Raw genomic sequence first — 22,335 nt, 5'->3', positions numbered from 1 at the left:
TGGCTGTGTTATCAGTCTAACGACTGTGGTGTGCTAATAGAGGTGAAGCCAGAAAATTTTCCAAGGGCTGAAGAAGAAGAAGAAGAAGAACAACAACAACGTCAGAAGGCTGGAGCCGTGTCTAACAAACCTGATCGAATGGAGAGGAAGCCGTCCTTCGTGGCTATATGGCTGGCTAAAATCTCAGGATCAGGACGATGGTCCTTCATGGCCATCCATAAAGTATCGATAGGAGTCACGGGTGAACAAGAACAAGATTTCGTACTGGAGTATTTTAATTCTGATTGCGGTGTATTTCGTACTCTGTTAACCATACCAATGGATGCTTGGAGTAAGAAAATTCAGGAGTTTCTCCGAAAATCGACGGCCTCTTCTAGCATAGCCGCTGATGGAATGATGCCCTTGTGCCGAAAGAGGCACTGACCTTTTAGTCCTGCCCCCTTTGGACCGCCTACTCACTGATGGCTGCTATAAAGAGGATTTTTTCCAGAGCGACACCCTGCAGACGTACCTGTCGAAACAAGAGCAACTAAGACAACGATGAGGACCGAAGGGAAGAGAGGTATTGGCACTATCTTCCTCGGAGCTGCTACAGGCGGCACTGGGTACGGAATGAACAACTCCTCGACGAGCCCTCTATTTCCTGTGGTAGAACACGTAACTGGTGATGGTCATGAGTACGATGGTTCTAACAACAACACGACAGATGGAGCCTGTCCTTCAGCGACCATCAAAGACGACACAGACGACTTTGATGCAACTGAAATGGAAGATGTGGATGATGAGGAGGAACCTGTAGGGAGAGCACCAACCTCCTACCCCAAGAACGAAACTGTCGGCGTGCATCCGCCTGCTTCATCTTCAGCTTCTCAAGACCAAGAACCAGCAGCTAATGATGACACGGATGGATGGATAAGCGGTTTCTTCTTGAAAGCTTTAAAGACAGTTGTATTTCATCTACCAGGTAAAACCATGCGCAGGTATTGGAGGGAGATCTGCTACGGTTGCCAAGTAGACCATCCCAGCCAACTACAACACAGCTGCCTTGAAGAGATGGAGGATGATTTATACAGTCTTAACTTCCACCCGTTGATGAAGAGACTCTGTAACAAGAACTTTCTGTCTGCTATACAACACTACTTGACCCTGAATGACGTACAACCGGAGAAAATGAGAACCAAGGCTACGGCTGAGACAGTCTTGCTCGAAATGAGGTCTCCAAAATCAAGTGTCTGGAATGAATACATCAAACATGAGCATGAGGATCCTCTAATTGAACGTCTGGATTCAGCAAGTAGAATCTGGAATAGAACGCCGGTCCTGGTCGATGTCACAAACACGAGATTCCCTCGTATGTGATACTTTTTTTATTTTTTTTTACTCTCTTACTCTCTTTGTATAACATTACGTTTCAATCCTTACATAACCTGTGGAATAAAAAACATTAAGAAGTATATTTGGATCTCAGCTCATTCATTTCTCGTTTAACATGACGGTGAAACACATCATTAAAAGAGTTTATTACAATCCTCTTCACCCCGGGACCTCTGGAGGTGTGAGTCGCCTTCGTCCAGGGGTGCAGGATGAGACTGGAAAACCAGTCAGTTCTAAATCTATTGAAGATTTTTCATCAAAACAGGATGCTTACACCGTGCGTAAACCAGCCGAGAAGCAGAGTATTTGTTCACAGGCCTCTTCAACAATTCCAGGCCGACTGATGGGACATGCAGGCATTGGCTAGATATAACGACGATCAAAATTACTTATTGACCGTTATAGATGTATTTTCAAAGAAGGCCTATTTACGCATTTTAAAAAGAAAAACTGCGATTGAGACAATGAAGGCGTTTGAATCAGTGCTGGATGAGAGCGGGACGCCTGCAAAGCTACAGACGGATGATGGGAAAGCATTTTTTAGCAAGAGTTTCCGGGCTTTGATGGAAAGGAAGAGAATTATTCATTTTTCAACAGCGAGTGACTTTAAGGCCTCTGTGGTTGAGAGATTTAACTGCACTCTTAAAAATCGGATGTGGAGATATTTTACAGCTAAAAAGATTACATTACATCGAGGTTTTACAGGATCTAGTAAAGAGTTATAATCACAGCTATCACAGTCGTATAAAAATGACACCGATGGAAGTAACTAAAGAAAATAGTCTGCAAGTGTTTGACAATCTTTACATTAGACCGTCGAAAGGTCGGCAGAAGCCAAAATTTAAGGAGGGCGATCATGTTAGGATATCAAAACTATGAGGTGTATTTCACAAAAAGTATGAGCAGAGTTTTACAGAAGAGATATTCACGATAACTGAATGTATCCACCGCAACCCGCCTGTACATAAATTGAAAGATTTCGACGGTGAACCCATCCAGCGGTCATTTTATGATCAAGAATTACAAAGAGTGCAACTGGTTAAGGAAGTATTTCACGCTGAAAAGATTCTCAAGGAACGCGTCGTTAAAGGAGAAAGACAGGTCTTTGTCCAGTGGAAGAACTGGCCTGAAAAATTCAAAAGGTGGGTAAAAGCTTCAGGTATAAAAAATATATAAGACGATCCTCCTTTACAACAGGCATCATATCATCATGTACGGCTCAAAGAACGCACGCTTCTATGTGACTTTACCATCAAAGGCCAGTGCAAAAGTTTTTAAAGACAACTCGATTGGTACTTTCCGCGTTGATTTAGCACAACATATCGATTTAAACGGAAAATGGGAGGTTGCTTTGACGGAGATTACATACCCTCACACATGGAATAATATTCCGGAGGATGCGGCATCATTTTACTGGAAACCGAACCCTAGAGGACCTGATTCCAACACAAACACGACTCCCCCGAGGGGATCAGAATCAGATGCTAACAGGTTGCGGCGCTATAAAGATGAATTTCACAGAGCCATGAGACGCCAGCGCCTCAGCTCAGAGGACAAAAGACGAATCGCGAGTGGTTGATTGACATTTCAAAATGGCGGGAAGAGATATTTCCAAACTGAAGTTCAAGGGTGGATATTAAAACTCTATTAATCAGATTTCAACCGAGTTGGAGCAAACCTTTAAAAAAACCAATGACGATATACGCTTCCTGTTTGACGGTGCACGGCAAAAAATTGATCTTCAAGGAGACGGTCAGAACCTAATGCTTTTTAAGTGAGTTCAGAGCGCCCCATCCTGATTTAAAAGCGGGGTTTTACCATCGCTACTGTTACAGCGACGCTGTAAGACCGCAGCTTGTAGGGGATGCGTATGCACCGCTCTTAAGAATGGTGGAAATCAAGGGTAGTTACTCAGATATAATCACACAGCATTTTAACCCTGCTTACTATTTACCAGTTGCCAAGAGCCATATTGAAAATATTCAGTTACAAATTAAATCAGATCTTAACAAACCAGTCAATTTTACCTTTGGAAAGGTGGTGGTGACTCTACACTTTAGACCTGTTACTTGAGAGGATATTATATAACCCTTTAATCGTCGTCTGGAAATCCATTCATCATCACAACACCAGAGAGATAACCAGCCTTTGCAGACCAAGTCATAAACAAACACAATGGTCCACACAGGCTTAAGAGACGACCCGCACAGATTTGTACAATATTATGAAAAACAGGTGGGCGGAGATCTACCCGGTTTCTACGGTGACCCGGTTATGTACGGACGAGGCATCCGTTCCCTCTTCTCAAAAATGTTTTGGTTTGTATCATGGATCATCAGGAATTGTCAAAGCGAAACCCCATCTCAAATAAGACGTGGGTAACATAGCCTTGGATATGTTCACCCATACCGTGAGAGGAATGAGCGATCAACAGAGACAGGAAGGGTCAGGCGGTATAGCCGTCTTATCACGAAGGACAAAGAGACGCCCTCCAGGACGACGTGTAAGACAGAGCTCAAATAAACGTCCAAACAAAAAAAGAAAGAAGTCAGTTGACAGAAGCAAACGGGCCAAGAGGAAGTCCAGAGGGAGCTCTGATATACTTTAAAAAACCTTATATACAGTAACATGGCACTCCTACACCAGAAATCTGCTGAATGCACATTGGCAGAACTGGATTTATTCACGCCGCCAATTACGCAGCTTTCCAATTTACACTGAAATTGCTCCAGTAGCCGCTATCAGCGAAGGAGGACCGATTGAGTTTTTTTATAGCAGGAGACGGTGAAAAGTATCTAGACCTAAACGACACCCTTCTACACGTGCGTGCAAGAATTACTAACACTGATAGCACACCGCTGGCTAACGACGCAACAGTCGGTCTCATGAATTATCCTCTAAACACCATCTTTGACCAGTGTGATGTGGTCCTGGGGGATCGGAGGACAGTTCCACTCACCCGTACAGAGCTATGATCAAAACACTTCTCAACTTTTCAGGCGACACTCTTAAAACACAGTTTAGCGCCGGTCTTTTTTTACCAAGACACACCTGTGTTGGTTGACTGTAAACGGTCCCAACGCAGGCCTGAATAAACGGGCAGAGTTCACGAGCAGATCCAGAGAAGAACATCTTCTCGGTCCTCTCCACGGCGACATATTTTTCTGTGAGACACTGTTATTAAACTCACTAGGGCGAATGATGCCTTCTGCCTGACCGGACCCCGCGACTCCACCTTTCGTCTGAAAATCCTTGGCGCCTCTCTGTTTGTGAAGAAAGTCTGTCACAACCTCTTCCGCTGACGTCACCGCCCAACCCACCTAGTCACATCCATACCTGCCTCCAATCTCCTGAAGGTATAAAGACCCGACCAACCTGCCAGTCCTGGCCTGTTCGTCAACCCTTCATGGTTTGTTTTCAAGCGAGATATTCCGCTATTTGCCACTGCCTGGATATTGCATTATCTGAGTTATTTCAGTCGGCCTTTTCTGCCTTAGAACTTCAGCCTGCCTGCACCTCTACTCCACAACCTTCACCTCCTTCATTGCCATAGCGCAGCCAGCTGGACTCCTGGACCCTCACCAGCCACTTGTCTGGGATCTCCACCACGGCATCAGAAGACTCTTCCTGTTCTGCACAATTAAATACCCATCTTCTGATTCCAATCTGCGTTTGAGTCACCTGCTTAAATCAACGTTACAAAGTCACTGTTTCGCCAGCTGTGAGAATAGGTCATGCAAAGCGTTTCTTTAAAGGAAATGCTCTCTGCCCACTCTCACGAGTCAATGTAAAAACATACTCCATTCCAGAAAACTCATTAATATGTACCCAGGATAATTTATTTCTGGGTTCAATACCTAAATACGTGGTTTTAGGGATGGTGCATCATGAGGCATTTACCGGTATGAGAGATCTCTCCCCGTTCAATTTTCATCATTACAACACTGAATATCTCGCCCTCTGTCAGGACGGCCAACAGATCCCCGCTAAAGCTTTTCAACCTCAGTTTAATCACGGTATTTCAGTCAGTGAGTTTTATACCATGATTTTAGCTACAGGAAGACATTTGAAGGATCTACCTCTAAGCATTGACTGCGAAGGTTTTAACAGCGGTTATTCACTGTTTGCATTTAATCTCAATCCAGCCGACGACAACGACGCTCTCTCCCCTGTCTCAAATGGGAATTTAAGACTGGAGATGAGATTCATAGTACCCTTACCAAACACCGTAATACTGATTGTGTACGCTTGTTATGATTCCATTCTGGAGATTGATGCGAAAAGACAAGTGCTGGTGGACTATTATTAAAAAGTTATGGACAGTCTCCAGTTACAGAGGCTGCTGAGAGGTCTCTTGAGCGACACATTTTACGGTGTATGGCCGTCAGATAAGTTGCCTCAATTTACACAACCCCCTCAGACCGCCTGAATATTTAATCGTCAACACACATCCGGCACATAAACCAGGATAGCACTGGCAGAGTTTAACTCTCGAAGAAGACGGTAGAACAACTTTCTTTGACTCATTTGGAATGGGGCCCTACTTTGCACATTACCCTGAAAGTATTTTAAAGTTTCTCAAGAAACATTCAGTACAACAATGGTCTACTACAGAACCCTCTATCGTTTGTATGTGGTCATTGTAAGTGCCAAAGTAAGTTTCACTTGATATTGTTTACACTGTTAGGTAGTCGTTTTGTGGTTTAGTGCTTTACATAAATATATGTGGGTTTTAATTTGAAGGCCACTTTTGTCTTTTGAAAAAAACGGCGGATGCGCAAGGTAAGCTCGTGGTTGATTTGTGTTGGGTTGTTAAGAACAACATGGACATATAGGTTTTGACCGTTAAGTTTGGATTTTTGGATGTTCCTGAGACCATTACTTTCAATAAAGGAGGATCAAGTTCCACGGCACAAGCTTCAGTTAGTTTTTTATGTTTTTTTGATTCCCGTCCAGGAGAAGCTCGGGGAAAATATATTCGTACGGATGTACTGGTGAGAACGATGAAAATGGAAACATTCGGGGCAAAGGAGGAACAAGTCAGAAACTAACGTCGTTCACAACAATAGAGGTAGCAAACTATTGGAGTTTGCAATCACAGTCATCATTGCATCTTCTACCTCCATCATCGTGCTAGAGGGCTGTGTATCCAAGAAGTATTAAGTCTATACAGTGATGATACCTTAAAATATGACCTCATGGTATACAACTTTGTGAAAGGACATCAACAATGTCTAAAAAGATGTGCACACTGTCCGTGGAAACAACATACTCTGTTCTCTTCTGTATTTTAAAGACTATTGTGACTAATCCTATTTTGTTTGTTCGTGTGTTAAAAAAAATCTGTAATCAGGAGACCAGCTTTCAGCTATACTTTTCTTTCGCAAGATAGAATTCGATTTAAGTCTCTGATATTGAGCCCTCGCTTCAGGATTGGACAGCAGTGTGAGAGGGATGTTTAGCTTTAATAATGTGACGAGAAACTAGGACCATCCCGCAGGTAATGGAGAACTTCTTTTATTATGCGGTAGGGAAAGGTACTTGAATATATCAATCACATGAGAGCCTTTTACAGCATTTCCTTCATACATAAATTTGCCATTCATATTCCAACCATCACCATTTTTGGATATCCTCTGGATAATGTATTCAGCATTTCTTCGAGCTTTTGACGGAAGGATATTTAGAATATCCTGACCCAAGTCATCTGTTACAAAGGGTGTTTTTAGAACACTTTCGACACGACTGTCAGAGTCGTGGGGGTGATCGCTGACTCTGTCTCGTTGTAAAGTCAGAGTTACTCTCCTTTGGTCTCTCTGATCCTGTTTTGTAAAGGTTAAATATCTCTGCAATAGAGCATCATACTTTTTAATCTTCTCATACGAGTTTAACTGAGAATCATTCAGAATGGTCCTCATCTTCTCATTCAATTCATCTTTGGCAGTTTCACAGATGTCGGAGGTTGGACTTGATAACTGGTTAATTTGCTGAGGAGAGACCAGATACATTTTCTGGACAGTCTTCATCGTGTTTTACTTCTTTACAAGTCCTCCTATTAGATTTCCAATGATTGGAACGGCAGCCGCTAGCAACGGCAACAGGAATCCTCCCGATTGCTTTATAAGAATCCTTCATCTACGCTTCACGCACGCCTTTTTATTAGCCAAGAGTCTGATGTTCTCATGATTCCGCTTTTATTTTGTCATGCGAGTCTTGTTTTGTTTTCTTCCTCCGTTCTTCCTGTTTGTGTGGCACATGGCTGGAGCCAATCAACCCCAGATCACCTGAGTATTAGAGCACCTGGACTCCAGCACCGTGTGCCAGATCGTCCCCTATTATTCCCTGTGATCGACTCCTCTAGTTCCTGCAGATGGAGTCCTTTGTTCCCTGTGATTTCTTCTCTAGTTTCTGTGACGCTCTCCTTTGTTCCCTGTGGTAACTCCTCGTTCTCTTGGCTCTCCTTGTTCGTTCTCTTGTTCTGTGCGCTAGTTAGCTTATTTTGGATTTCTTTGTCTTAAACCCTGGTGCCTGAGTTAGTGTTCGGTTTCTTCCTGTTTCCGCCTTTCCTGGTTTCTTTTGTCTCTATCTCTGTTCATTGTACTTTCGTCTCTCCGTTCCCAAATTTAAGTTGGTTTGATTCTCCCAGTTTGGTGACGCTTTCTGTTTGGTCTCTTATTCTTGTATATGGACTTCGGCTCGTTTGGTTACTCTGTTTTGGACATTTAGACTTTATCTTGTGTCTCCCGGTTCGGTGACGCTTTCTGTCGTGATTTTGTTGTTTAATTATTAAAATATTGTTTTTGACTCGGTCCTGCCTTTTGTGACTTTCACCACTGCGCTTGGGTCCCGCTCCACGTCCTTGACCCGTGACAGATGTTTTTCTTCTGTTTTTTCAGTTTTTTTTAACTGAGCCTGCGACAACAGTACATTCCCCTTCAAAACGTTCAGGGCGATCTCATCGAGAGCTTGAATAAAGTCCCGAGAACTATGCATCAAAATGTCTTTACGTTTCATTTAAGGAGCATGGTATAGTTCCTTAAGTAAACCTGCGTTTCTTTTTATAAGTGCTGACATGACTTAAGCAGACGTTTTTGGTATGGACACAGTGTGACGTTGATGAGGAAGTATCCCAGTCCTTAGTCTGTAGCGTTCTGGACATGAGAGTGTTAGATCAACAATTAAGTACCCGTGAGCGCCAGCTGTAGCATCTTCAAAGCTTTCTTGAAAGAAAACTCTTTGAGACGGGTAAACTTGTTGAGCAAGAACTTTTATCTGCGTTTTATTGCGAGGATACAACTATATTTACTACGATGAAATAAGTTTTGCGTCACCATTATAACACTCATATTTTTATGATGTCTGTCAAATGTTTTCTATCAGAAGGAAATACATCTTCATTTTCAAAAGATTTAGGTAAACCTTCAATGAATTTGATATTTTTATTCATCTTTTGCAATTCACTGTACATAGGTTCAAAAGACGTATACATACATACAATCTTTATTTACAATTGACATCATCCATCACAAGTATACATGGGTCTTTCCTAACCCTGATGGTCCCACCACTAGACATGAAAATGATGTTTTCAAGCGCGGATCAAAATGAATTTCTTCCATAATGACCCAGTCATCCACTCAAAACTCAGAACCCAAAAGGTTTGGTTGTGCCGTACAAAAAAAATCGTCTCTTATCGCACATGTCTCTTATTGAGTTTTGTAGGAACTGATCTGTTTTTTAAAGTGATGTTCTTTTTATCCCTCACAATATTGTGTTGATGGGTCTCAAGCACCCCATCAGGTGAATTCTGTAAATAGCCCTCTACACGATCTCTGACGGAGTCAAAGTTTATCTGCTGAAAAGACTCTTTTGTTTGCATGATACCTTTAACTTTCATCACAACCTTCTTCTGTCCTTTGGTCCTATAACCATATGTCTTAGGACCCGCCGAAGCGAAGTCCTCGATGCTATCCCCGTCGAGTTCATCAGTCAGATCACTGAGATAGTTACCTAATTTTAAAGGCGTCTTGCTGTCTTTCACCACATATATCAAGCTGTCTGTGTCAACATAGAGAACATCCTTCTGCAAGTAAAAGCTCCCATAAAAACATTGGTGCTTTTACCAGGAGGGTAGAGACCCTTGTAACGCCACTGGATCACAACTTTTTTCTCATCCAGCATGTTAAAGTAGCTGACCTCGTATTTCCCTGAAAGCAAGAAACTGAAAAACTTGTTGGGGTCTGACACTACAGAAACCTGAGACATGTTCTCTTTCTGACAGAACTTGCCTCAAAGGCTATTAACCAAAGCCTTAGCCACCTGTCTCTTTGCAGGGTTGTGACAAATCTTATCAGCACAAAGCAAAATCCCCCGATGTGCTTGATAATCCTAAATGTATTTGTCGTGGCTTTCCTGATCAACGGCCTCAGCAGGGTAACCAGAAGCCTCCTGCTTGCCCTTCAGGAATGTACGGATGTAACCTGTGAAAATACAATCGCTAGATCTATCAAAATGCCATACTTCGATAATCTTGGCCACCTTGTATCCCTTGTCCAGAGCCTTGTTGAACTCAACCGTGACCCAGACCCCTGTCGAAGCACGCTCATCATCATTATGCGTACAGCCACTGTCTTGGACCATACGACTTGAACAGATACTGCATAACGTGAAGTGTAATTTACCGCCTGGTCCTCTGTAGGGTAAAACGGGTAATATAAAACCCGAGGAGGATAGACAACCGCCTTGATAAGACCAAAGTACTGTCTGGGATCCCCAAAGTCCTTGTGAATTTTTCGGGGGTGACCTAGGAACACGTGCTGTTGACGTAAGGATACAGAGGTGACATCAGCGTAATCAACTTTTTCACCAGGTTGGCCGTGTAACGCAGCTTTAAAGCGCTGGTTCTACCGCCGTAGAGGGCATTACGAGGGTTGAGAGGCTCAGGGGTGTCAAAATCTAAGAGAAAATCTCGGAGATTATCACACGATTGTCGAAGTGAACGCCATTCGTGTTCCCAGATGGTAATAAGATGCACCTCATGATCAGACTTTAACGCCTGCTCTCTCTCCATCGTAGCAGAGTAGAATTCACCATATGGTCTACCTCTTAACAGACAGACTGCATGTGGGTCGACACATGAAGGACAACCGTGGGAGAAACATCCATAAAACTCCCAGACCTGCTTAACACCGTCAACTTTAGCATAACCGTCAACAAAATACTGGCCAAACACCATCTCCCCACGGTTCAAGGCATGTTGTATCAAAATGCCCTGTCTGTGTGATTCCCATAGCTACCAATGGATGGAAGCATGTGAGAACCTCTTGTTACCTTTTATTACATAATTGTTGGGACATGGTATTGCTAATGTGTCTGGTTTTAAAAAGTTGGTCCTGAAAACAGCCATACACGCAGAGGTGATTGTTATGGACGAGAGTGCAACACCTGTTTCTTTAAAAAACTCCTCTCTAAATATCATGCATCCTCTGGCCAGAATGTCAACATCATTTTTACAATAGTGAATAGCTTCACTCCTGAAATTGAAAGAATTATCACCCACAGTATCATACCAGCTTTAAAAATCTTTCTGTTCAGGGTCTGACATGCCCTCGAAGCCGTAGTCTGATGGAGGAGGATACACCCCTATGTAATGCAGACGATCTTTCAAGCTCAACTTGTGTGGAAAAAAAACCCTTGCACTGCTCGGTGAAACCTAGAGCTTTATGCATGAAGCTGAGTCGCATGGCTAGGAATGAGAGAGAGTCGATAAATTTTAGCTTGTAGTGAGGATCCTCAAGACAAATATCTTACTACCGGTCATGATTATCCTCTTACATATTAACCCTTCGTCAAGCATACCTCTCAAGACAATGACGCTGTCAAAGCCCCTGGCATAATGTGCAACAAAAACACAACTCTAAACCAATTCTTTCTGAAATATAAAAGAAACGCTCGAACACATTCGAGACCATTAAACATCTATTCTTCACCTCTCTGCGTCTTTACACACACTAAAGAAGGGACATGTCTACCTTGGTCGTCTGTAAACGTTTCAAAATCACAACAAAACAGATCAGGATGCTCAGTCTTCCTGGCAATGGGCTGAATGTAGCACTGGTGGACCTCGTTTGTCGATGATAATTCTACATTGCAGATTTTACATTTAAGCACACCGCAACAACTGTTAGGTTTACCCTGTTTTAATGGGATATACCGGCACCTTCCGCATTTTTCACATTTTTTGTATATCTGGCAGAGACTGCTCCCATTAGCGCCAATCTCTTTGTGTCTCACAATGCAGGAAGGTGTTCTACAAACCCGGCAACCATCGCCACAAGTTACAGGCTTTGGGACCTCTGTAGGGCAAACAGGATTGTGACAAACGCTACGGTGACCTTTGCAGATGTGTTGTGATTTATCTTCATACCCCTTATGACAGCTGACGCAAAAGTGACGTCTTCCTAAAAAACCCTTTGGGTTTTTTACCCCGCAATAGTGTCCCTGAAGTAGAAACAAGTATGAAGGATCCGAACCATCAGCAAAACCTGTGGCATAATGCGCTAATGGTTGGTTTGCTGTTGTTTTATGAAACACAACAATTTTACGCCTCACTATCCATTCAAACAGGGGTATATCTGTGAATGTGATAGGTGTTTGAGAATCTAAACCAGCTTTGTTTTGTAATTCCCTCCCCAACTCAACACAATCTTGATACGTACGGTTAGGATTAAGGAGACAAGAAAGGCTGATTGCAAAGCAAAGCTGACCAGTTCCATCACTACCAACTAGAGACTGTAGAGATGTCATCATTTTTTACCAATAATTTTGGCATGCAGTGTCTTCTTGAGTTTGCGTTTAGCGCCACCTCGAGGGTTATGCACAATTTGGACCGTTAATTCAATTATCTTACCCATAACTATGACTCTGTCAGATTGCATGGTGTTGCTCAGGAGGGCCTCAAAAGCAGGGTAGATATTTTCCCCGTCACCTTCAACCACAACATTAACATGTTCTTGAACATCTTCACCAACCACTTCAAGCTGAACCACATCCTCTCGATGTGCTAGTCTCTGCGTTTCATCTGCCAACTCTCTGACCTGTTGCATCAAACCTCTGTAGAAAGTTGCTAAATCAGGAGTGTCGGGTACAGCAGGACGTGTTAGCACCCTTCTCATCCTATCGGTGTTAAAAGGCTCTATGACTTCTGATTCAATACCGGTACCTCTTACACAGCATCCTTCCTGAAGCGAATCACCGTCATCATCAACATTGTCATCGCTACAGCTGGAGCCAGACACATCTATCAGAGGGTCAAGAGCTGGTGTCCCTGAATCAGCCGTCTGTTGATTATCAACAAACCTTTCTTACCAATCGCCATTGTCTAAAGAGGTATCAGCCCTACCTTCCCGAGATGATGCAGGAACAATATTTAAAATACGATTATCCTCTCTCTCAGCGAAAAAAAAAATGGACTCCATGTTTTCATTTATACTCGGATCATAGACCAGCTCTACATCCTCCTCAGACATGCCGTCAAACAAGCCAGACAGAAACATGCGTGTCGGTGAAGCACTCTGGTCAATGAGGTGTGGTGTAGTGTCCTGGTTGTGGGTGGATTCAGGGTCAGAACCAGAAGGAAAACCATCATGGTTGGCCACAATTTAATAATAATAACAATAAAATAATAATTTAAAATAATTAATAAACAAAACAGCAACCTCAAAACACAATCACCCACGGTGCTTTTAAAAATTCAGGCTCCAAATGGACCTTACTGTGGTTGAACTTCAGTCAGGTCAGTCCACGACGTCTGTTACCACCAGGTCCTTGTAGTTTTAGGAGCCTCACGACTTCAGACACCAGCACTTTATTCGTTATGTCCTTCCTGACGATTTCTGTAACGTCACCTTACCTTCACCTTCACCTTCTTCTACCGCTTATCCGGGGTCGGGTCGCGGAGGCACTATTCGGAGCACGGAAGCCCAAACTTCCCGGTCCGCACAAACCTCCTCCAGCTCATCCCTGGGGATCCCAAGGCGTTCCCAGGCCAGACCGGAGACATAATCTCTCCAGCGAGTCCTGGGTCTTCCCCGGGGTCTCCTCCCGGTAGGACATGCACGGAACACCTCCCCAGGGAGGCGTCCAGGGGGCATCCGGATCAGATGCCCGAGCCACCTCAACTGGTTCCTCTCGATGTGGAGGAGCAGCGGCTCCACCCCGAGCTCCTCCCGGATGACCGAACTCCTCACCCTATCTCGAAGGGTGCGCCCAGCCACCCTGCGGAGGAAACTCATCTCAGCCGCTTGTATCCGCGATCTCATCCATTCGGTCATTACCCAAAGCTCGTGACCATAGGTGAGGGTGGGAACGTAGATGGGTAAATCGAGAGCTTCGTCTTGTGACTGAGCTCCCTCTTCACCACGACGGTCCGATACAGCGACCGCATCACTGCTGCAGCTGCACCAACCCGTCTATCAATCTCACGCTCCCCTTTTCCCTCACTTGAGAACAAGACCCTGAGATACTTAAACTCCGCCACTTGGGGCAAGAACTCTCCACCGACCTGGAGAGAGCAAACCACCTTATTCCGGTGAAGAACCATGGCCTCAGACTTGTAGGTGCTGATCAATAGATAAAAGGCCTTTAGGCCAAGTTGGTTGCTATTTTCTTATTCTTTAGCATAAATAGGCATGTTTTTGTTTTGTTTTGTTTTGGTTTCGTCGTTTAAGTTCCACACTATTTTATGACTATTTTATTATTTTATTTTAGACTTAAGTTTTAGACTTATTTGGGGACAAGAGTTTTGGGAGTGAAGTTGGAAGACGTGAACATTTTGAGGGAGACGAGATGTTATGACGTGTCATGGGATTATTTGGGGTCACAACTTGGGGGCGCTCTTGTTATGTTGCCGTGTCACCATCCGGTTTGTTGGAAGTTGGAACCGTGCATAAAACCTGCTGTGTTGATACATCCTGTGTGTATTCCTTTCAGCTTTGGCTACCACAGGGCGTGTCTCTTCAACCCACTTGGGAGAATGAATCAAATGTCCGGACCATCATTGTGCAGTGTCGCCAGGTTCACGGACAGGGCCCCAGGCTACCAGGCCCAGTGGAGCGCTCGAGGCCGAGGCACTGGAAGGAGCGAATTCAATATGAATAATAATAATAAAAAAAAAAAAATAAAAAAAAAATAAAAAAAAAAAAAAAACGCAAATACTATGCTCCAAGCAATGCTTTTATTTAAAACAAATTTCCGCACAAACAGAAATTTCCTCCGGTCAGCCGACTGCCCCGGGGGAAGCTGCCGAAGTCCCGATGTCCACGTACGGAGCTCCACAAGCGCCGAGTCTCCTGCGGTTAAATCCACTGCTGTGGTGATGAGACAAGTCTCTCCCGTGACTGCGACGAGACCTCAGTCCTGCCTGAAGTTTCCGTGGTCCAGATGAGCCGCTCCGCACCTCTTCAAGTCTCAAGCTTCTTCTCTTGTTGTGGCAGATGCGCCGGCTCCGGCTGTAATTTCACAATGACAGAGTCAGTCACTCACGCCTCTGTAATTTCACAATCACATTTTGCGGAGTGCCCTGGCACTTCCAGTGAAGTAGAAAGGCTGGTGTAATATCCCTGGAATATGTTTGTGTCCAGCTGTCCCTGGAGCCTGCCTCCCTCCCAAACAGTCCTGTAACACGGGGCAGAAATTACTCTATTAAGAACTCTGATCCTGGGGCATGACTACTTCAAGGCTAGCAGGCAGTCCTCTGCGGTTGTGCAGTTCACTATTCGAAATGCTAAAGCACCCGCAACACTCAAAGCATATAATGCCAAATGGATGTGAACTGCCGTCTGTTAGGTAAACATCCGCTTCTAGTCCAATTCAATCCGGACTATTCCCGGCGCAGTTCTGACACTCCACAGAAGGACCGCACGTGTTCAGGTACGGAGCTTAATAGGTGGAGGGCTTGGATTTGCAGCGCAGCGTTCCCTCTCAATCAGCCGTAATGCGCGATGCCCTCGCCCCTGGAACTTGACCTCCCCCATGAGGAGTGACCATCCCACCCGGCGCTGACAGAGCCACCATCGCTCAGTAGAATTGTGTCTATGCTGTCGTCAAACGGCTCATAGCGCTTGAGAACATCATCGCGCTCTTTAAGAGCTCCATGGAGTCCACCAGAGATTTTGGAGACATAACAGTCCGCCGCCGTGGTGCTCTGCTCGCGGGGCCTCCTCCACACACAGCCGCCGGCTTTGGGGAACAGCCGTATAATAGCCGCGCTGATCATCGCCGCTCCTCTTGGAGAGACCAGTCGGCTGCTCTCACCTCTGCTCCCTCCAAAAGCATAGGAAGAACTTTGTATCTAAAAGTATGCATCTAAACCAAAGTCGAACTTGGAAAAAAAGATGCATTACTTTGGTATCGGGTCTGTTTCTTCTCTGCCCAAAATAAAGGTTTCTCACTCGCCAAATTCTCTTCCGGCTCCAGTCAGTCCGAACTCCGGCTTCAAAAATTAGTTTTTGTTTGACATCGTCTCAGGAGACCGAGCAGTATAGTAACAGGCTCTCTGCCTCCTTATACCTGACGCCAGAACTGTCCCTGGGGAAGTTTCTGGAGCCAAGACGTTATGTTTTTCCTCAGATTCGCCACAATATGAAGCACAGACATCAAATAACTCTTTCCCGTCTCTCAAAAGATCCTGGTACCAGCCAAAAGTCAGGGGAGTTTCAATTCTGCCATTAACTCTTCTTATTCCTCAGACTCGCCAGTTTTTAGCAGGGGTCGCCACAGGGCCACGAAAGTCACCACTTCAGAGGAACACTGAGTAGGCGCAGCGTGCCAGACATGCTCGGTTCTCAGCTCCCTCGTGCAACGTCTGATAGGATGTGTGTCTGTGATTCTGTTCTCTGCAGCCCTGCAAACCTCTCAGAGGCAGGTAGGACATCGTCATCTACAGAGTCATCTCTTTCTGAGGATGATTGGGCCAGTCCCTCGGGTGTACATCTTAGGAGAATTGCAGTGTCAGATCAAGGTACACTGCAAGTTTGGGGAACCGAATTCCTCTGACGGCTCAGCTGACAAAAGCGAGTCTGTTTTTGAAGAACCAGCGGGACTTGAAGTCCCCAGAGGAGAGGGCGCTGTGCACCGACGACCCTTTCGTCCTAGACCCGCCCCGGAGGCCGGGTCTGTTCTTGTGCTCTGGGCACGTGTCTTGACAGAATATCTTCCGAACTGAAAGCGCCTGTCTCCTCACCTGCCCATATGGATCGAGAAAATACACGGTCATTGACACGTCCTTCAGTTTCACAGTCAACCCCCAGGTTCTGCGTCACCACATGGACCTGAATGAACTCGCGCTCTCCTGACAATGGGAATAATCGAGTTAGTTCCTAAGCGATCCTCCTACACTGGGTTTTACTCCGGGTACTTTCTGGAACCCAAGAAGACAGGAGAGTGGACACCTGTTCTGGATCTCAGTCTCCTCAACCAATTCATGACCAGACAGCGGTCCCGGACTACCAGGAGACTCCTGGAGTGTGTCAGAGTGTGAGAGTGGATGACCTCCATAGATCTTGCAGAGGCCTACTTCCACAACACGGTCTCTAGTGTCGAGTGCCTCGTTTTTTTGCCAAGTGCGTGGAGGAGTGGCTCAAACCACTAAAGAGACAGGGTCTGCGGATTCTGACGTACTTGGACTCCTTTTTGATTCTAGCCAGAGTCCAAACAGGAGTCATGAGCGCACACCAGCTTAGCAGAAGGGGTCTGTCTCGTAGCTGCAGAACAAATTCAATGTCTCCGAAGTGGTTTCAGAGAGTTATCAACATTTTTATGTTTGTTGGTCTGAAAGGTACAGGTCCCACGGGCTGAAAACGCGTTTTATGCACTGTTTACTCTCTGCTCAGGGCTGTCTCAGAACATTAAAATTTCACCTGGCACTTTAGCTAGAGTGGTCATACTAGCAGGTGCTGAACTAATTCAACATTTCTGAAGTGGTTGCAGAGTGATGACATTTTTATGTTTGTCGATTCTGAAAACCATCCTCACTCAGGTGAAAACCCGTTTTCTGCACTGTTCATTCACTGCTCAGAATAGTGCCAGAACATGAAAATATCAGCTGCGACTGTTGGAAAAAGGCTCTTTCGAGTATATTCGGCACTAAATCCACGTTTCTGGACTATTTTCATGGTGTAATCAACAATATTTTTTTTTCCTCGTCAGAAACCAAGCCTCTCTCGGGCTGAAAACGCGTTTTCTGCACAGTTCAGTCACTGCTCAGCGATGCCTCAGAACATGAAAATTTCACCTGACTGTATAGCAGAAGCGTTATTTCTTGTAGCAGCAGAACTAATTAAACCTCTCTGTGTGGTTTCAGAAAGTAATCAACATTTTAATCCTTGTTGGTCTGAAAACCACCTTTTCGTGGGCTGAATACGTGTTTTCTGCTCTGCTTAGGCGGGACTCAGAAGATGAAAATATCACCTGCAACTACAGGCAAAACGTTTTTTCTCCTGCAACTATAGGGAAAACACTCTCTCTAGCATATTCAACACTAAACCTACATTTCTGAACTGTTTTTAGAGGGTTATCAACTATTGTATTTTTGACAGTCCGAAACCCAGCTTCTCTCAGGCTAAAAATGCATATTCTGTACTGGTCACTCACTGATCAGAAAAGCCTCAGAACATGAAAACATCACCTGCAACTATAGCAGAAGGCGTCTTTGTCGTAGCTGAGGACGAATTCAACCTGTCTGAAGTAGTTTCACAGAGTTATCAACATTTTTATGTTTGTCGGACAAAAAAACACAATCCCTCGGGCTGAAAACGCGTTTTCTGCACTGTTCACTCACTGCTCAGCGATGCCTCAGAACATGAACGTTTCACCTGCAACTATAGGAAAAAAAAACTTTCTCGTATATTCAACACTAAACCTCTACGAATAGGGCGCTGCGACTGGGCTACAAGCAGCCAAACCGTTTTCATTCCATCCACATTTCCTGCTTCCAAGCCATGGGATGAGTTTGACGAGAGCCAGGCGCTTCTATGAGGTGCGTCTGGAGACTTCCCAGAGTTGGATGAGTTCCGTGTGGTGGAATCAAGCACGTTCCCGCTTGATCTTCTCCTGCGCCTCATGTCATCCGCCTCCGTCGTATCAAAGTTGAGCTCTCTCTCCACCGGCAGCTCAAGAATCATACCACTTCACTAACGGCCAGCTGGCGTTGGATGGCGAGACTACACCAAGGGCAGGACCGCATGTTGTCTGCCCACAACTGGAAGAAATCCGGACTATTCCCGGCACGGTCCTTACACTCCACTCCCACTAGGACCGCACTTGGTCAGGTACGGAGCTTACTGCCTGGTGGAGGGTTTGGATTGGCGGCTCACCGTTCCCGCTCACTCAGCCGTCATGCGCCATGCCTGATGCGTTCGCCCCGGGAGCTCGACCTCCCCCCTGAGGGGTGACCATCCCACCCACCGCTGACAGAGTCTCCATTGCGCAGTGGAATGGTGTTTACGCCGTCGGCAACCAGCTCACAGCGCTTGAGAACATCATTGCGCTCTTTTTGTGCTCCGTGGACCGGCTCATCCATCACAGATCCTTTCTCACTCTACAGAGATTTTGAGTTTCAACAGTCTGTCGGCGTGGTTCTCCGCTCGTGGCGCCTCCTCCTCACACAGCCGCTGCCCCGGGGGGGGGGGAACACCGTCGCTTGTCGAAGGGGCGGGGTTATCCCAGCTGTCCAAATCATAGCCGTGCTGATCATTGCTGCTCATCTTGGAGAGACCAGTCGACTGCTCTCACCTCTGCTCCATCTAAAAGCGTAGGAAGAAAACTTCTATCTAAAACTATGCATCTGTAACAGGTCTGAATACTGTGACCTTGTCCACAGTTAAAAAGTGGTGTCTTAATGTGGTCAGTAGAATGCCGTCTGAAACAAAATGCGGACAGTCACACACGGCTTCCACATTTGTCGATGGTGAGAAAAATAATCCAAGGGATTATGTTTTTTTATTGTGGTAACCCACACCACAATTAAATGTCTTTCTGAAACATCACTCACAAACATCTCACTTTGTCATACAACAACTGTCAGACATCATGAACCACATGCATAATTGCTTTTCATCTGAATGTATAATTCTGCCATTAAACCTTTTGGCTAGTGTTGAGAAATAATAAAACCTTACTTTTTACCAAACACCGTTATTCACCACAAGCAAACTGAACTCCACACAACTCAATCACCCGTGCCATGTCAACATCGGTTGTCAGTATTAGCTTACAAGCGCCACATCTACACAGAGCGAACTCAACGTACGAAGGAAAAACAGTATACTTAAAAACTGAATCACCATCCTCACACTCAGACTCAGAATCAGTCAATCCCAAGTGGAACAAACATTATAAAAAAATGGATTTGACTAACCTGAAACAGAATGTGGACAGAGTCATATGAGGCTTTTGTCGATGGTGAGAAAAGCAATGAAAAAAAGTGTCACCTCCTATTTACCCACACATCTTCAATGCCCAACCTCTGTCCTACCCTTCCCTCTACTGACCGAATTATATACCTGCCGGTTAATCAACTCTTCAAAAACCACCCATGAAACACATCATTTACCGGCTGCTGCATATTGGCCCTTTTAAGCGTCTCTAGTCTGATGACTTGGGAGGCAGCATGGAGATAAACTGCATTTTTGGGCCCCCGGTGATGAGGCCCCTGACGCAGCCGACCAAGCTTGCATCACAGTGACGTTTGCATATTGGCAATGGAAAACATGAAGCAGTAGTTTGTGGGAGCAGTTTTCATCTGCACTTTTTTCCCTCCGGCGTTTCTACATGTTGATGGATGGAGCTTCATTTGTGTTGGGCGTGGGGTCTGCTGACAGGAAATCCACAGTCCTATAGGCAGGAAATGCTGCTGTAGACCGAGTGAGAAGTAAACAAGACGTGCTAATGACCCTGCTGCTGCAGATCACATCTGCTTAACAAGCTGTCGTTCTGAATCATGTCAATGACGTTTGCACTTCACATTTCCATCTGTTTTTATCAAACAATTCAAATAAAAGTAGAACATGACATGTATTTCGCTCTGATTTTACATTTAAATGATAAAGTTTTTGTACAATGTAAACACTTGATTCTTATGATTGTAAATTACTCTTTTAAACATTTTGCAAAATAATCATTTTACTGCCTTACATCCAGTAAAATCATATTTATCTTGTTTGAAACTCAGTGTCACAGATGTGATGAGTATTTATATAGATGATACATTCGATTTTCTCGTTTGAACGGTTGAACCAGGACCTCAGTGCAATGTAATTATTCGCTTTCATGGAACAAAACACGGTCCTTGCACTCTCCTGAAGCCACTCTGGTCGACAAAACTACTGTACAATGCAATCACAAAAAACTATATTCTGATATGACAACCATATAATCAACTAACCTGAAACAAAATGTGGACAGATTCACGTGAGGCTTCCACATTTTTCGATGGTGAGAAAAGTAATGAAAAAATGTCACTTCCTATTTACCCACGCATCTTCAATGCCCAACCTCTGTCCTATCCTGCCCTCTACTGACCTAATCATATACCTGCCGGTTAATCAACTCCATGCTGAACAATTAAATGACATCTAACACACACTCTGTGACCACACATAAGTGGGCGTCACACTGGAAAGGCTGTTTTTCCTATAGTTGTATGTGATATTTTCATGTTCAGAAGCTTTTCCATTCAGTCAGTGAACAGTGCAGAAAACGCCTTTTCAGCCCGTCAAAAGCTGGTATTCAGACCAGAAAAAAAAAGTTAACCACCTGAAATACCGTTCACAAATGTAGGTTTAATGTTGAATATATGAGAAAGAGTGTTTATCCTATCGTTGCAGGTGAAATTTTCATGTTGTGAGTAATGCCTGAGCAGTGAGTGAAGAGAGCAGAAAACGCGTATTCAGCTCAAGAAAAGGTGGTTTTCAGACCGACAAAAATAAAAATCTTGATAACTCTCTGAAACCACCTTAGACAGGTTGAATTAGTTCTGCACCCTCTAAAAACACCTTTTCTGCTGATATTGGCAGGTAAAATTGTCATGTTCTGTGGCCTTCGCTGAGCAGTGAGTGAACACTGCAGAAAACGCGTTTTCAGCCCGAGGGACTGTGGTTTTGAGACAGATAGACATGAAAATGTTGTTACCTCTCTGAAACCACTTCAAACAAGTTGAATTAGTTCGGCACTTACTAAAAACACTCCTGCTACTATATTGGCAGGTGAAATGTTCATGTTCTGAGGCATCCCTGAGCAGTGAGTGAACAGTGCATAAAACACGTTTTCAGGCTGAGAGACGCTCGGTTTTTGACCAGGAAAAAAGAAGTTGATAACCCCCTGATAAACAGTTCAGAAAGGTACATTTAGTGCTGAATATACGAGAAAGAGTGTTTTTCCTATTGTTGCAGTTGAAATTTTCATGTTCTCAGTCACGCCTAAGCACTGTGTGACCAGCAGTGAACGCATAAAATAAAATATAAAATTGTCGCTTTGAAAACAGTTCAGAAAGTTTTATTTAGTGCTGAATATACTAGAAATAGTCTTTCTGCTATATTTACACTTGATATTTTCATTGTTCTGAGGCTGTTCTGATCAGTCAGTGAACAGTGCAGAAAACGCGTTTTCTACCGAAGGACTATGGTTTTCAGACCAACAAACATTAAAATGTTGATGACACATTGAAACCACTTCAGAGAGGTTGAATTAGTTCTGCAGCTACTAGAAAGACTATAGCAGATTCTGCTATAGTATAGGTGAAATTTTCATGTTCTGAGGCATCGCTGAGAAAAAGTCAAAAAAAAAAAAAATCTGAAATGTATGTTTAGTGTTGAATATACTAGAAAGAGTGCTTTTCCTATAGTTGCTGGTGAAATTTTCATGTTGTGAGGCATCACTGAGCAGTGAGTGAACAGTGCAGAAAAC

Source organism: Synchiropus splendidus, chromosome 3 (assembly GCF_027744825.2).
Source record: "Synchiropus splendidus isolate RoL2022-P1 chromosome 3, RoL_Sspl_1.0, whole genome shotgun sequence".
Lineage (NCBI taxonomy): Eukaryota > Metazoa > Chordata > Actinopteri > Syngnathiformes > Callionymidae > Synchiropus > Synchiropus splendidus.
The sequence above is the reverse complement of the archived record's forward strand: the minus strand, read 5'-3'. Positions refer to the sequence as shown.